At 39.0% G+C, this 14,680-nt stretch overlaps 1 long non-coding RNA gene across 2 annotated transcripts; it reads right to left on the bottom strand.

Annotated features, from left to right (window-relative positions):
• Positions 1-9,418: 9,418 nt before the first annotated feature.
• LOC149916713 (uncharacterized) lies at positions 9,419-14,626 on the bottom strand. Of its 2 annotated transcripts, none has more exons than XR_016468930.1 (3): positions 14,530-14,626; positions 13,804-13,923; positions 9,419-9,534 (listed from the first exon to the last, which is right to left on the bottom strand). It is a non-coding gene; the product is annotated as an uncharacterized LOC149916713 (long non-coding RNA). The 2 variants fall into 2 exon arrangements; XR_016468929.1 differs by lacking the exon at positions 9,419-9,534 and adding an exon at positions 11,819-11,913.
• Between the last annotated feature and the right edge of the window lie 54 nt (positions 14,627-14,680).

The following is a 14,680-nucleotide window of genomic DNA, read 5'->3' as shown; positions in this document are numbered from 1 at the left end:
CAGCTTCAGTGGGTCCAGTGCTTCATAGTATAGCTTAAAAAAAAACAAACAGGACCTTCTCCCTGCCTATCTTCAAGCTCTGTTTCTTTGTAGGAAGGTTACTGAACCTCATGTGGCCTGTAGCTTCCCATACAGTAATCTTTTTTTGCTGCAGATTTTTAAGAGTGATCCTTATTTCCCTAGCATTAAAAACAGCATCTTTCTTTCACACAGCCACTTGATTGTGTTCTTAAAATGAGATAATGACAATTTCCACTCTTGAAGATATTCGAAGCTCTGGATACTTGAAGCTCTGGATGTACTTATGGGCAACCTGCTCTAGCTGATTCTGCTTGAGCTGGGGGATGGACGAGATGACCTCTAGAAGTCCTTCCAATCTCAACAATTTTGCAAGTTTCTGAAGATGAAATTATAGCTGAGGCAAATACAGTTCTCCCAATCCCCTACCAATCCTTTCCAACAAGTTTCTAATAATAATATATTGTTGATCTTCATTTTGATTTTACTTTCATGTTATCTCACACAAAGTGGGGGGACATAGGACAGGAAGTAAAAAAGAACAACATAAAAGGAATGATGAATATTTTCACAAAATTAAATTATGTGGCCTGCCATATCTGAAGAAAAAGAAGGATATAAGTTCTTTTGAGAACTGCGGTTCAACTTGTCACGTAGCTAAACATCACACAGCCATTCACTCTCTCCAGACTCCCCCTTTCCATCCCAGATGGAATGAGGGAGAGAATTGGGGAAAAAAAAAAAAAAAAAAAAAAAAAACAGGAATTGCAGGTTGAGATAAAAACTATACACTAAGAAAGAAGAGGAAAATGGGAAGAAATGCAACTATAAATATATAAATGCATACATTATACAGCCACAGTGCAATTACTCTCTACCTACTGACCAATCCACAGCAATAAATACAACTCCCTGCTGACCTGTGGCCTGCCAGCAATGCAAGTTCTTACCCCATACCAACCAATGCCCAGCAACCCTCAAGGGGTGTCTGTCCCATGTCCTGGCCTTCATCAATACTAGAGCACTTCTCCACCAGTCCAAGTCAATCTACATCCCCATCCCCCTTCAAACTTAGTTTACAGGTCTTTGGATGAGCCCTGCTAATTCCTGTTCCAGAACCCTTTTGCTACTGTGAAATAAACCTTTTCCATGTATTACTGTCAGGTCTGGTGTCTTATAAAACCAGCCATGATCAAAGAACTCAAAGCCCTGCCTATAGCATCAGTCTTGTAGCCAGGCATTTATGGACTGGATCCTTCTATTCCATCCCATGTCATCACCTGAAAACGAAGGGAGGGAAGAGAAAATAACTTGCGCCCCAGACCCTTTCACCAACTGTCCCAAGGCCTTGAAGACTTTCTTCATTCCCCTCAGACTATGGGATGCAGTTTCCTCCCCATCTGTGGAAGATCAGCAGAGGGTAGTAGTCATGACCTTCTGCATGTCATATTTTATAGAATAACCCTTGGCCTAATTCTGGCCACCTGTCCTGGCTCCACCCTCCCCTTGCAGTCATGCGTATAGTGGTGACTTCTTTTTCCCACTAAGTGGCCTGTCCTGGCTTGGCCATGGACATGCTCCCATGACTAAGCAAAAGCCAAGACATCTTTATTTCAGCTGAAACCAGAACAAGTGTTAAAAAGGACACAAAAGCATACAAAAAAAAAAAAAAAAAAAAAATTACCTAAATTTAAATTTAGAAAAAGTTTGGCTTTCTTGAGTTCCAAGGTGATATAGTCTCCTTGTTGTCCTTCTCCATGGAAAATTACACCTTCACTTTCAGAGGTCTTAAATTTCAGAGAGATGACATCTTTCAATGTTTTCATTTTCTTGTTCCTGAATCTGTATGGTAGCACTACGTGGCCATCAAAATTGATAACATCAGCCCCTAAAGAAGAAGAAAAAAAAAAAAAACATAACATTGTTTATGAGCGATTATATATTCCAGTAGCTATTGGAAAAAACAGATACGTTGTATGTAGATTGTATCTGAACAGAATAAAAACTTGTGCAAGTGCAGTATGCATTGCAAATATATTTTCTATTGACCAAGGATTATTCCTATAAAAAGTAGGAACGAGGAAGGGCATAAGTTTAATTCATAGGATGTAAAAAAGCAGCATCAGGAAAACAAATACTGCCACAGTACTAATTTTATTCTGACTTTTCTTAAATGTATTTGCTTTCCTATGCATTTTCTTAACTAGTTGACAACTTCTGAGTTATCATTAATTACTCATATTATGCCTCCTAAAATCAAATATATGCATCTGTGAAGACTGTAATCACTAAGACATGAAACTAAAAAAATTGTGTAGGAGTTTTAAAATATTTTTCCTTGCCTTGTTCAGTTGTATATAGAAATGTTTGATAAAATTTAGCTTCAACTGGTCTTGAGAAGAAAAAATTCTATCATTTGGACCAAGCTTTTATCTAGGTTTGGTTTTATTCAAAATCAGGGAGGAAAACTGAGGGATGCAATGATTATCTTTTAAAGTTAATCCAATATTCATGTAAAAGTTGCATAATATACTACAAAATTTGATATATTCTTATTTTCATTTTTTTAAGAATGAGACAGAATTTTTCACAACTTTTTTTGGATGCACGGTCCAGAAGTAATAGCTACAGAATTTCATTTCAATGAACAGGCATACTTCTAGTGAGTTTTGAATCTTCTCTTTTAAAAACAGTTCAGTAAAAGACTGCAAACATATAGATCTTTAAAATTTTATGGATTTGTTTAATAAAACCCTTTAAAAGCAACTTAACCTGTGACCAGTAACTAGTGCCCTAGCTATTATTTCTATGAGTATTTCCTCCTCTCTATTCACAACTAATAATTTAAATTCTTTAAAAATAATTCTTTCAAATGTTGATCTTTTTAAAGAAAAGAGTCTTCCCCACTTATATTCTACGGAAGCGTCCACTGTTATTGGCAAAACATATTAGTATAATTCATTTCATGTTCTGAATTAAATAAAAAATAAAATTTATCATAAATTCTTCAATTACATCTTCCTTATTTTTGCCTGCTTCTATTGTGTGCCTATTTTCTTGCGTGACTGCTTTTAACTTTCTAAAAATCCTAACTAGTTTTTGTTATCATGGTGGAAAGTAACTTAAATCTTTCAGACCTTCTCAAAAACACACAAACAAAAACATTCCATTGTGCAGTTAGTGCAGCAGAATCTTAAAAAATTCCATTATAGCATTTTGTACATGATTAATATTACATATAAATGATTAATAAATTATATATATTTCAGTTCAAATTTAGGTAGTCAACATTATCCGCTATTATGTTAAAAAAGTTGCCTTTGTTTTTGGCAACATATGTCAGACATGCATTTTAAAAAATGCTTACTTTGAAGTAATTCTTGAAATATTATTTTTCATCCAGATTCAGTGAAGCGCCTAAAGAAATATCTACAACCATGCCTAAATGTCTGGGAATTTAGGGGATACCAAAATGATCTGCTGAGTCAATTTTTACGAGTTCTGAGTCCTCAACTGCTGTCAAGAGACTGCTTATGTACAGCATCAATGTAGGCTTCTTTTCACATTCTATAATTTCCAGGAACATTTTTGCAGTGATAGAAAAGTTATCTGAGTGTCAGAGAAAGGCAAGCTTCATGATGTTTATTCTTTACTGAAAGTATGTACAAACAGAACCAATGTTTCATTCTATTTCATTGTCCAGTCGCAAAATCCACAACACATCTTCTATTCATTAACTAAACAACAGTCAGTTGAGATCAAGGCTCGCAGTTATGTTTATTAAGTGCCTGTCCATACATCCTTTCACCATTAAGCAAAGTGAGTTTTCTGATATACGCACCAACACATTATGTTTCTGTCCTTCAGGATTTTTCCAGCTAGACCAGGCATGTCCAACCCATGGACTGTGGACAACATGCAATCTGGCGCAGCCTGTCAAGAGGCCCAGCCTCTGCCCCTCACCACCATGGTGAGGGGAAATGCAGTATTCTGAAATCGCACGTTGCCTGAAAACAGGGGGTTTTTTCTCCGCAGGAAAGAATCCACATCTCTCGACTTTCTGTAACGTCCTCTCTGAAAGCACAACGTGTGTCGCTCCTGGAACTTCTAGCTGCCTTATTAGAGGGGCTTCTTCCTTCTACTCTGTTCGTCACAGAATGCTGAAGTGTAGCATCGGATAAACACACAAAAACGAAATGTCGCTAGGAATAAAAGGAAAGGCATAAGAATGAGAGAGAAGCGTAGTGCAGAATGCATGGACACAAGGAGAAGACAGAACCGCTCCTTTGCGATGTGCGCAGAAGAAGCCGCTCGTCCGAGAAAAGCATCCGGCTGAAGTCGCTCTTTCTCGGCATGCGAGAGAGACGAGACCGCTGCTGAAGGCACACAGCGGCATTCGGGGAGAACCGCGATTTAACGGCCAGCAACTGCAAACTCTCCGAAGCGGTTAACAGAGAGTGGCGCTGTCCACCCACGAGAGCGAAATAGCGAAATTGCTATGCCGAGAACGTGCGATTTCAGAATACTGCATTGCCTGAAAACAGGGGGTTTTTTCTCCGCAGGAAAGAATCCACAGCTCTCGACTTTCTGTAACGTCCTCTCTGAAAGCACAACGTGTGTCGCTCCTGGAACTTCTAGCTGCCTTATTAGAGGGGCTTTTTCCTTCTACTCTGTTCGTCACAGAATGCTGAAGTGTAGCATCGGAAAAACACACAAAAACGAAATGTCCCTAGGAATCAAGGGTTAAGAATGAGAGAGAAGCGTAGTGCAGAATGCATGGACACAAGGAGAAGTCAGAACCACTCCTTTGGGATGTGCGCAGAAGAAGCCGCTCGTCCGAGAAAAGCATCCGGCTGAAGTCGCCCTTTCTCGGCATCCGACAAGACCGCTGTTGAAGTCTGAAAGTGGTATTCGGGGAGAAAAGCAATTTAACGGGCAGTAACTGCAAACTCTCCGTAGAGATAATGTCATTGGATTGGAGAAATGCGGTATTTCGGGGAGATAATGTCCTAATTTGGGGAGAAGATGCCGTTCTGTGAGGGGGAAGCATGCATTTCTGAGAGAAAATCTCCTATTCAGGGGGAAAGTGTCATCTTGCTAACGAACTTCATGGAGAAATGATGAGGTATTTTTATGAAACCTGGTATTCCCTGGAAAGAGTATATCTGTGATCAAATGCCATATTTCTGGGAGGGAACATCTGATGTGGGGGGGGGAAGGTGATGTATCTGTGAGAAAGCTGGTGTTTCTGGGAGAAAATGCCAGGTATTGGTGAGGAAACAGATGCTAGAGAGGGAAAAGGCCATCCCTTTGGGAGAGAAGTGGTATTTCTGGGAGAAAATGCCCCAAATCGGGGAGTAAGTGTCATCCTGAGGCGTGTCATGGAGTAGATTTGGGAGGAAATGGAGGTGTTTCACAGAGTAGCGGCACTTCTGGGAGAAAATGTCCTCAGTGGGAAAGACAATGTCCTCTTGAGGGAAGAAAACAGGTCTTTCTTACAGCAAATGTCATCCAATTGGGAGAAAATCTCCTCTCTTGGGGAGAAAAGTGGTCTTTCTGAGAGAAGGTGTCCTCTTCTTGGCTGCAAGTGTCCCATTTGGCATTGTCATGGAGGCTTTTTGGGGAGAAAGCGTGTGGCAGTTGTAAGAGAAGGGGTATTTCTGGGAGCAAATCTCCTCTTTTTGGAAGAGAAGGTGAAATTTCCAAGGGAAAAGTGGCATTTCTGGGAGGAAATGACATAGCTGGGGGAGAAAAGTGGGAACCGGTGGGAAAGAAGATCTTGTACTGGAGAGCAATGGTGGTCTCTTTGGTGTGCCAAGTGGTCTCTTGGGGAGACAACGTGGTAAATAGGGGAGACAATGTCCTCTGGAGGAGTGTCAAGTAGTATTTGGGAGAGCAAACGTCAGGTATTTCTCGGAAACCGGCTGTTTCTGGGAGATAGTAGCAGACTTGGTTGGAAAATGACAGGTGTTTGTGAGAAAGCTGGTATTTTGGGAAAAAGCGGCCGTTTTTTAAAGAATAAGCTGGCATTTCTGGGAGAATATGTCCCATCTTTGGGAGAAAACGGGTGTATGTGGGAGAAAATGTCGTGTATTTGGGAGAAAGCTGGTGTATGTGGGAGAAAAGGCCATTGTGATGGGAGTCAGTGTGATCTTGAGGAGTGGAAAGCAGTATTCTTGAGATGAAACGTGAGGTATTTCTAAGAGTCCTGGTATTTCTGGGAGAAAATGTCTTGTTTTGTTTTATTGTTTTTAATATTTATATATTTGTTTTGTCGCAATTTCAAGGAAACACTTCGATAGAAATTGCTTTTAATTCTAATAAATTAATTATAAAATTAATAAAATATGTACGTATGCTTGGCAACTTTTCCTTTCATTATATACAAAAGTGACTCTCTCTAAAATAACTGTCAAACTAAGAGGGACTGTCAGAAACCTATCACAGGAGGTAATCTATTTGCTCAGGTTGCTGAAGAGCAATGAAAAAGTAGATATTGAGTTTCAGTTTTCAGCACATACATTAAAGTCCCATGCCTGTAATTAGGTCTCCTACCTACCAAATAGAATTTTAAAAAAGTTTGATACATGATTATTTTAAATTATTTTTCTATGATTGGTTAGTGGTACTGTGGAACACATATTTAAGGATTAATGATGAGAAAGATTAGAAATCCAAAAAGTGTAAAATTCCATGCAAACTCAATTAAGTTTCAAGGACATTTCCATCAGAAAGAATGGAAATGAAGAAAGAATGGAGCCCCCAGGCTGGTTGTTGAGTGAGAATTACTGCTTACCCAGCATCCGTTTGCTTCATCAAATGTCCCCCATCTGCTCACAGAAACCTCTCTAAGATGCTTTTCTGAAGAATATTTGGCAGCATGTTTCCCAGGGCTGATGCCTAGAGGAGAGGGTTACATGGAGACTTGCTGTCTATCTTGATGGCAAACCCCTCCTAAGTAGGAATCCAGAGCTGGTGACTCACTTTGTAGTCTTGTATAGGTCTGGGGCAAGACAACATTATGGCAGTGGGGAGATATTCATGGTCAGGCTGGACAGGCCTCTGAGGTCTCTGACCTCTGTGGGTGTCCCTGTTCATTACTGGGGAACTGGACTCAATGGTCTGTAAGAGTCCCTTCCAACTCAAAAAAAAATTCTATGATTCTATGATTCTATGAATATTCCTGGTTTTATTACAAGTACAAATACTGATAAAGCCTACATTCAAATTGTTTATTCCTTGCTTTTGGAGAAGCTAAAACACTAGCACTAAGAGTTTTAATCAACGTAGATAATAGCTTGTCAGTTGTTATGCACAGTGGTACGTGCACCCAGTTTGAAATTTCAGTGCCATTAATGTTTTTAATTTTTTAAGTGATATGACACAGTACATGCAATCAACAATAATGAACATACCATGGTTCAGGACCCCTGATCTCTCAGCTAGTAATTTAAAATATTTTCATGTGTAGAGACAAGACAAGTATTATGTCCTAAATGGAGTCTAGGTCCCCAGCACTATTTCTCTCTCTATTTGATCCCTAAAAACAACTGTTTTCTTGCCAAAGATTTTGCATCGTTAAATCTCCTTTCTGAAACAATGAATATTGTGTAGTTGCAGGCCACTTTTTCAAACCTGTGGACATTCCCTTTGCTTCTACTTCTTTAAGCAACCTGCAGTTGCAATACACTTTTGCAGTACAGTCTTGAACCTCTTTATTCCTTGTTTTTCAGTCACCATGGGCTGTGTCTGTGCTGTCTTTGTAACCAGGACCAGGGAATGACCTCTTTTCTCCCAGTCAGTTTTCTCAACACATCTACTGGTGTGGATGAAGCAAGCAAAGGCAACAAGAAAAGCAAATACAATTATACTAGCAAGCAGGAGTATCATTTATTATAGATGATAATCACATGTTGGTTTGTCACTAGGTGTGTTTAATCAACAACTTTCTTTTTGAAATAAGAGTGAAGATAAAAGAAAAGTTCAAATAGGATTCCTACATGTCTCGTTTTCATTAAAGATTAGATCTGCTACAACACGATGAACTGAGGATAATATAATGTAACGTCCAAACACTTTTTTTCAAGTAATGTTAACACTGAATGAAAGGTATACAGGCTTCAATGAAATTAGGCAGTTGAGGCCTAGTTGAATGCTATTTGTTGTTGAATGGTATTTGTGACAGTGTTGAAAGAAATGGCTGATGTTATTGTAAAGTTACTGTCTGTCATCTATGAAAAACGGTGTTCTGCACAGGTCTGTGAGTGTTAGAAATGGGCTTTCTTGAAGAGCTGTCTTTATGGAAAAGGAGGCATTGCTTGCAAACTGGTAAATTGGGGAAAAAAAAAAAAAAAAAAAAAAAGTAACATTTCTGATTTCCAATTTAGTTATTAGAAAATCCCCATCATCTCTCTTTATATTATATGAATACTCCATGGTGTCCTTGGGATGACAAGATGCCTGTACTGCTATTTAGATATGCACAAATACAACAAATCCATGGGCAGATCTTTCCCCTACTGCATTTTTTTAATGTATTTCTTTATTGCTAAACTAAAAGGAAAATAATAGTAGAAAAAATTCAATCACCTTAATCAGCACATGCAAGTCTTAAAAATCTTTTTCTTGCTCTGTAATACTGAAAAGACCTGATGGGAAATGTTACCTTCCAAATTTTGCTCTGTGTATATGCATTTCCTATTTAAACCCTCACTCAGCAAGAGAAGGAAAAACACTTCTCAGTTTCAGTGTAAGTGCCCCATGCAATTTTCTACAGGAAAAATATCACTTTAGATCTGTCAGACAATAACATTTTATTACCTCAAGGATGTTATCTGAACCTGAGGTCTAATATCTAAATGAACTGCAGTTCAGATTATTTGAGATTTAGCAGAAAGACAGAGGGATGGAAAGTTTCATAGAAAGATTCTATGGGGAGAAGTCTCATTCATTTATTGTGGATAAATATGATGAAAAGGTATTCATATACCAAGTTTTAATAACTGTATGGTTAACAGGAGGAACAGTAGACAGCTTTGAGCAGTAGCTGACATACAGAACAGGAGAGTTGGAAGAGTAATATTTCCAAGAAGATTAATTTAATTTAAAGGCAGAATGTTTTTTGGCTATTGGAAAGTTCTCTGTTGTGTTGAGCAAAAGGATATATATACTGGCTGAAAATAAACCTGTAAAAGTGAGGTAATGCATTTACTAAAACAACAATAATTGCTATATCAGGATGGATCATATATTAAAGGCAATAAAACTCTGATTAATAGCTGTCAGGTTATTTCTTTATTTTCTCAAATATTTATTTGAGCGCAACATACTATAAATACTTTAAAGAAAATGTTTATCTTATATTTGTACATGATTGCACTCAGTAATACATGGAAGAGCAGCCACTGAAGTGGGAGGATCATAAGCCCAATGTATGTGAAGAGAGAGAGCAATAAATTTGATTCTTCTCAGCATTTTTCTGTTACAGGTTTTGAGAAACTTGTTAGATTTTAGTACCTGCAAATGTAAATGAAACCAACATAAAATACCATACATAACCTTATTACTTTAAATAACATAGAAAATATGGATTGGAAGACTCGTGTGCATGTTCTTTTTTTCTGTCTTAGACCTGAATAAAGCTGTAAAGAAGAAATTAATGCTCTAGTAAGTCACTGTCAACTCTTGCAAGTCCATTTGGGAGAAAATTTGACACTCCATTTTTTTTTTCTTGTTGTCCTTCTATCTCCTACTCTCCTTTCTGTGTATGTTTATTATTTGCCTCATTTCTGTGAAAACAAATCAGGCTCCATTAATAAAAGCAAAAACTGTTTAAGGCCATCCATCTTACTCTTTCTCCTCAAAGGTTTGCTGCCACTTGTTCTATCACAGAGGACTGCAAAACTTTTTTGCTCCACATTGTTACCCTCTAAAGATAAAATGAATAAATTGCTTAAGAAGATGTTGAAAGACTCTTAATGGTGCATTTATGATCATTACATACGTATTTGTGAGACCTAAGGATTTTTATTCATTCTATTTTTGTTCAATGTAAAATCAAGATTAACTTCTTAGATTTTCTGGACATCCTCGTTGTATAAATTTAATTTTTTACTCCTTTTCCTTGTACAACTTCTGAAATCTGACAGTAAGAACATTTTTATTTTTGTCTCAAACCTCTTTTTTATTCTTTGTCCATCTATTTTTTTTTTCCCCCTATGATGCTTCTTATAACTTTACCAATTACTTTGTGTTCCATTTCATTACGTTATTTATTTTTGCTTTTTCTTTAGGGCAGGATATGTCTACTGCTATGCATCTGCACAGTTCCTACAATGGAGCTTTGATCCTGGTTGGATTGCTTAAGTGCCATTAACATAAACGTGGTTAACAAAAATAGTAGTTTCAGCTTAGTATTTTTCATGCTAAATCAGGTTCAAAACTAGAAGAATAAAAGTTTTTTTGTAAGAAACATAAACATCCATGTTGATTTCATAAGTGAAACTGATTCTGTTTTTGAAGAGCGGAAGAAATTTAAATAATTCATCTGAAAGCAAAGTTCACTTCTGTTTTTATATTCTCAGAAGTGAATCATCAGATTAAACTAGCATGCCACAGTTTAGTGGTAAACCTCTAACACTACCAAATCTACATATGTAGATTTTGCTTTAATGTCACAGGCAACAGAATGTAATCAACTAACAAACAAAACAAGCAAACAGAAAATTCACATCCAAATAAACCAGAAAGAGGAGTTTATAGACACTCTACAGAACTGTTAGCTGTGCTATGCTTTTCAAAAGCTGGAATTTGTCCTACAGACATCTCAGAAGTTGCACATCTGTCCAAGAAGAATCATTGCACTTTATTTCTACTGTACATGTTTATCTTATATCTTATTCTTCATTACTGTTATGTACTATGCAAAATACATAAAGAAAAAAAGCAGTAATCAAACTATACATACTGTGAGCAGGGCTTTGTGAAGGCTGCAGTACTGTACAGAAGAAAGCCTTGAACAGATCTATCTCAAATTCAGGGTAATAATACATTTATTTCCTACCCACATTGCTCATGTAATCCACCAACTATTTTAGGAACGCCTAGATTCTTAAAAATACAGAAATTAAAGTGATTTCCTGATCAACCCTTACAGAAAGACACAAGTTTAAACATGAAAGCAACTATGAATGCTTTGGAGAGAAAAAAATAGAATGTAATGTTAATAATCCCTGTAATGTTAATAAGCTAAATAACAGTTTCAAAGTTTAGTATCTTGATGCTTTACGGAGCTCCCATAAAATGGCTCTGAGCCTTCCCTTTCTAATGATTTTGCACACCCATGCAACTTGCTCTGTGGGGATGGAAGATAACAGGATTTAGATCCTTGACACACTGCAATTGATTTAACAATAAATATTGTCCATCCTAGTTTTGGGTTACTATAAGATGAAAGCAAAAATGTATATACTGATCTACTGGTTTTCTTTTAAAAAACATTCATCTGATGCTGAAGGCTAATTCTGTAAAGCTGAAACTTAAATCCCAGCAGAAACAGGTTCCCAGATATTAAAAACAAACAAACAAACAAACAAACAAAAATCATAAAAGTATGTATAATGAAATCTTTAGGCATGTGACAAACTTTGTTTTATATATTATATGATTTCAGAACATCTGTCACACACACTCACAAACTTTCCTTAGAAGGAGAAGCAGAAGTTTAGATGATGATAAAGTTATGTTCTTACCACATTAGAAGGTTCCAATTTCTTCCTTCTAGCAAGGTCAGTGATATTATTGCCATTGTAGTTGATGCTCTCCATACAGCCTTTGAAATTTTTTTCTGCTGTTAGAACTTGGCTTCCCAGAAAAAGGCATGCCTCCAAAGGTTATCTTTGAATGTATCAGAAAATGAAAGACAGTTACTGGAGGACAAGGGCTTAGAATTTTTGCTTACTAGAAAAAGAAAGTATCAAACAAGTACTGGAAAAGTAGGAAAAAGTCTATGATGAAGTCATGACTGCAAATATTTTTGGTGGTAAATTGTATCTGTTATTAGGTTTTCCCAAATACAGAGAAAATATGTATCACAGTTACATATAGACTGTAACGAAGAGAAGGTCTCTAAAAGGAATGCACTTTTAAATGCTTGGCAGAGCAAAATGTCAGTATTGTTAAGAAACAAGAATTTGTTGGCCAAAGAATGTGCTGTCTGTCTGATCTTGGAGAAGAAAAGTCTGCCTTTCTTTACAAACCTGAATGCAGAAAGTTTGAGAAGTAAAGGTGCCCAGTAAAACCTATTTCAGTATGTAGACTGAAACAAACATTAAAATAAAAAAAAATCTACTAAATCAAAAGGGAAGAAGGAAAGCGTTGCTTTATGTAGAACATCCATCAGTTTGGTAGAGTGTCAGAAGTGAGAAGTGGTTGGTGGCAAGTAAGTATTATTCATTCTTTGTCATATATTAAAATAAAGGATGTTTTATTTTCTTTCATGTACCAAACCGTAATACCAAACAGTTCCATTTGTCTTAAATACTCTATACAACTGCAGATAATTACAGCAACATAAAAACCAGCATTATGACATACCTAGAGGGATTAGTTTGACTTGTGTTTGGTTCCCAGGTCCCAAGATGCCAGTATCTGGGAAAGTGGCAAATGGAAATTCAACTGTGCAGAGGAACAGGAAAAAACCCTATATCTGTATATCAGCAATACAGAAATAATTGATAAAATGCTCAGGAAACAAGCTGTGTTTAACCAGCACTGTCCAATCCAGCCTGTTGCAGGGTCCACGACAGCAGTGAGAGGAAAGAGCAGCAGACAAGACTCCTCTGGCTTGTACCATGGTATTAGTTCTAGCACGTTCTGCTAGAAGTTCTGCATTTGAAGTTACATTAGCAAGCCTGATGTGCTTGGCAACAGCACAACATCTCACTCCATATGTAACGTATTTTCTGTGGCAAAGAACTTCTTTGTTCATAACTCACGGACTTTTGATTTCCATGCATCTCATGGGCCTGAGATAAAAGACAATTTAAAAGGAAAGAAAGAAAAAAAAAAGGGGGGGGGGGATGCTATGATGGTAATGTTTAATATTCGTGTGGGGGGTGAAAGGTGTACTTGAGTTGCCTAAGCACAAGCTTCTACTGCTATTGGTGATACCTGGGGTAGTGTGCCTTAGTAACCTCTGCTTTCTGCTTGAGGAGGTATGCATCTCTATAAATTCTCTGCCATTTCTGCCAACACCATGGGAGTGCTACAGATATCTAGGGGATATATGTATATAAGCTGCTCATTCAGTTTACGTGTTTGTCTTTTTCTTGGATGAGAAATAGTTGCTGTTTATTATTTCCTTAAATGCAACACAAGCATTTACTCATAATATCCAATCTGAGAACACCGTTCTTGTAACTGCTTATGAAAATCATAGATACAGAAATCAAAAGAAACTGTTTCAATCTGCTTGCATTTAAGGAAATAGGAAGTCTCTTTCCACCCTTGCGCATATTTAAGACTGTTTTCTGACAAACTGCTAGCTAAAGGCTTCAGTCTTTCTTTTTGTGCTTACTCCCTCAATGGAATAGCTGAGCTTTTGTAACTGTCCCTACTTTGAAGTTTTCTAGTGGATCCAGGTTGGTTTAAGTATCCTCTATTCCTCACTTCTGTCTTTTCTACCATTTTCTTCAAAAAGGAGCATGTTAAGAACATAAATTTCTATTCTGTTAAGAGTCTTCTCCTGCAGTTAGCTGGTTAGTAAATAATACTTTGCTCACTCACCTCACTCAACCTGCTGGCCACATTCTTTTTAATGCATCCCAGGATACCATTGGCCTTCTTGACCACAAGGCCACATTGCTGGTTTGTGGTCACCCTGCTGTCTACAGGGACACCCAGGCCCTGTTTGTAAGAGAATGTGATTGACTTCACTTCTTCCAGCAAAAAAAGAGAAGCAGGTCTAAGACATCTGTTTATCTCCAATTTAAACAACTTAATTTAGGTAGAATTATGTGTTTTACAGCTATTCACGTTGCTGTGAAAAGAAGCGCGGCTATACGAATAAGAAGTCGCGCGGCTCTGCCCTCGCAACTCCCCCCGCCCCGCGCACGGAGGCGGCCCCCAGCCGCAGCCCCCAGCCGCAGCCCCCAGCCGCTCCCCCCCTCGCGCAGCGCCACTCCGAGGTGCCGCCTGCCGCAGCGACGGCGGCGGGGAGCCCTCGCGCCCAGAGGCGGCCTTCCCGGGGTCTGCCCTCTCCGCCCCCCTCCCACCTACCTGAGGGCAGCCGGCATCCGTCCGCGCAGCGGCGCACAGCCGGTGGCACCGCGCGCACAGCCTGCCTGCCTGCCTGCCGCCCTCCCTCGGACGAGGGTCCCCTTAGACGAAAGCACAGCCCCAGCCCGGCCGCTACCGCGAGGGACCGCGCCCGCGGCCGGAGCCCGGGGGCCGCGAGGAGGGAGGGCTGAGCGCCCGGTGACAGGTGAGGACGGCCCCCGCGCCGCTCCCTACCTCGCGCCGCTCTCCTCGCAGCCGGCGGCTCGCTTACCCTCGACCGCCGCCGCCCCCTCGCTCCGTTCCCCCGCCCTAACGCGGAGTTCAACGCGACCCCGCTAGCCGCGAGGCCCCGCCCCCCGCCCCGCACTGACGGCTCTCTCCGCCA

This window comes from Phasianus colchicus, chromosome 9 (assembly GCF_987193195.1).
Source record: "Phasianus colchicus chromosome 9, bPhaCol1.hap1.1, whole genome shotgun sequence".
Classification (NCBI taxonomy): Eukaryota; Metazoa; Chordata; class Aves; order Galliformes; family Phasianidae; genus Phasianus; species Phasianus colchicus.
This window is presented reverse-complemented; position numbering and strand designations above follow the sequence as displayed.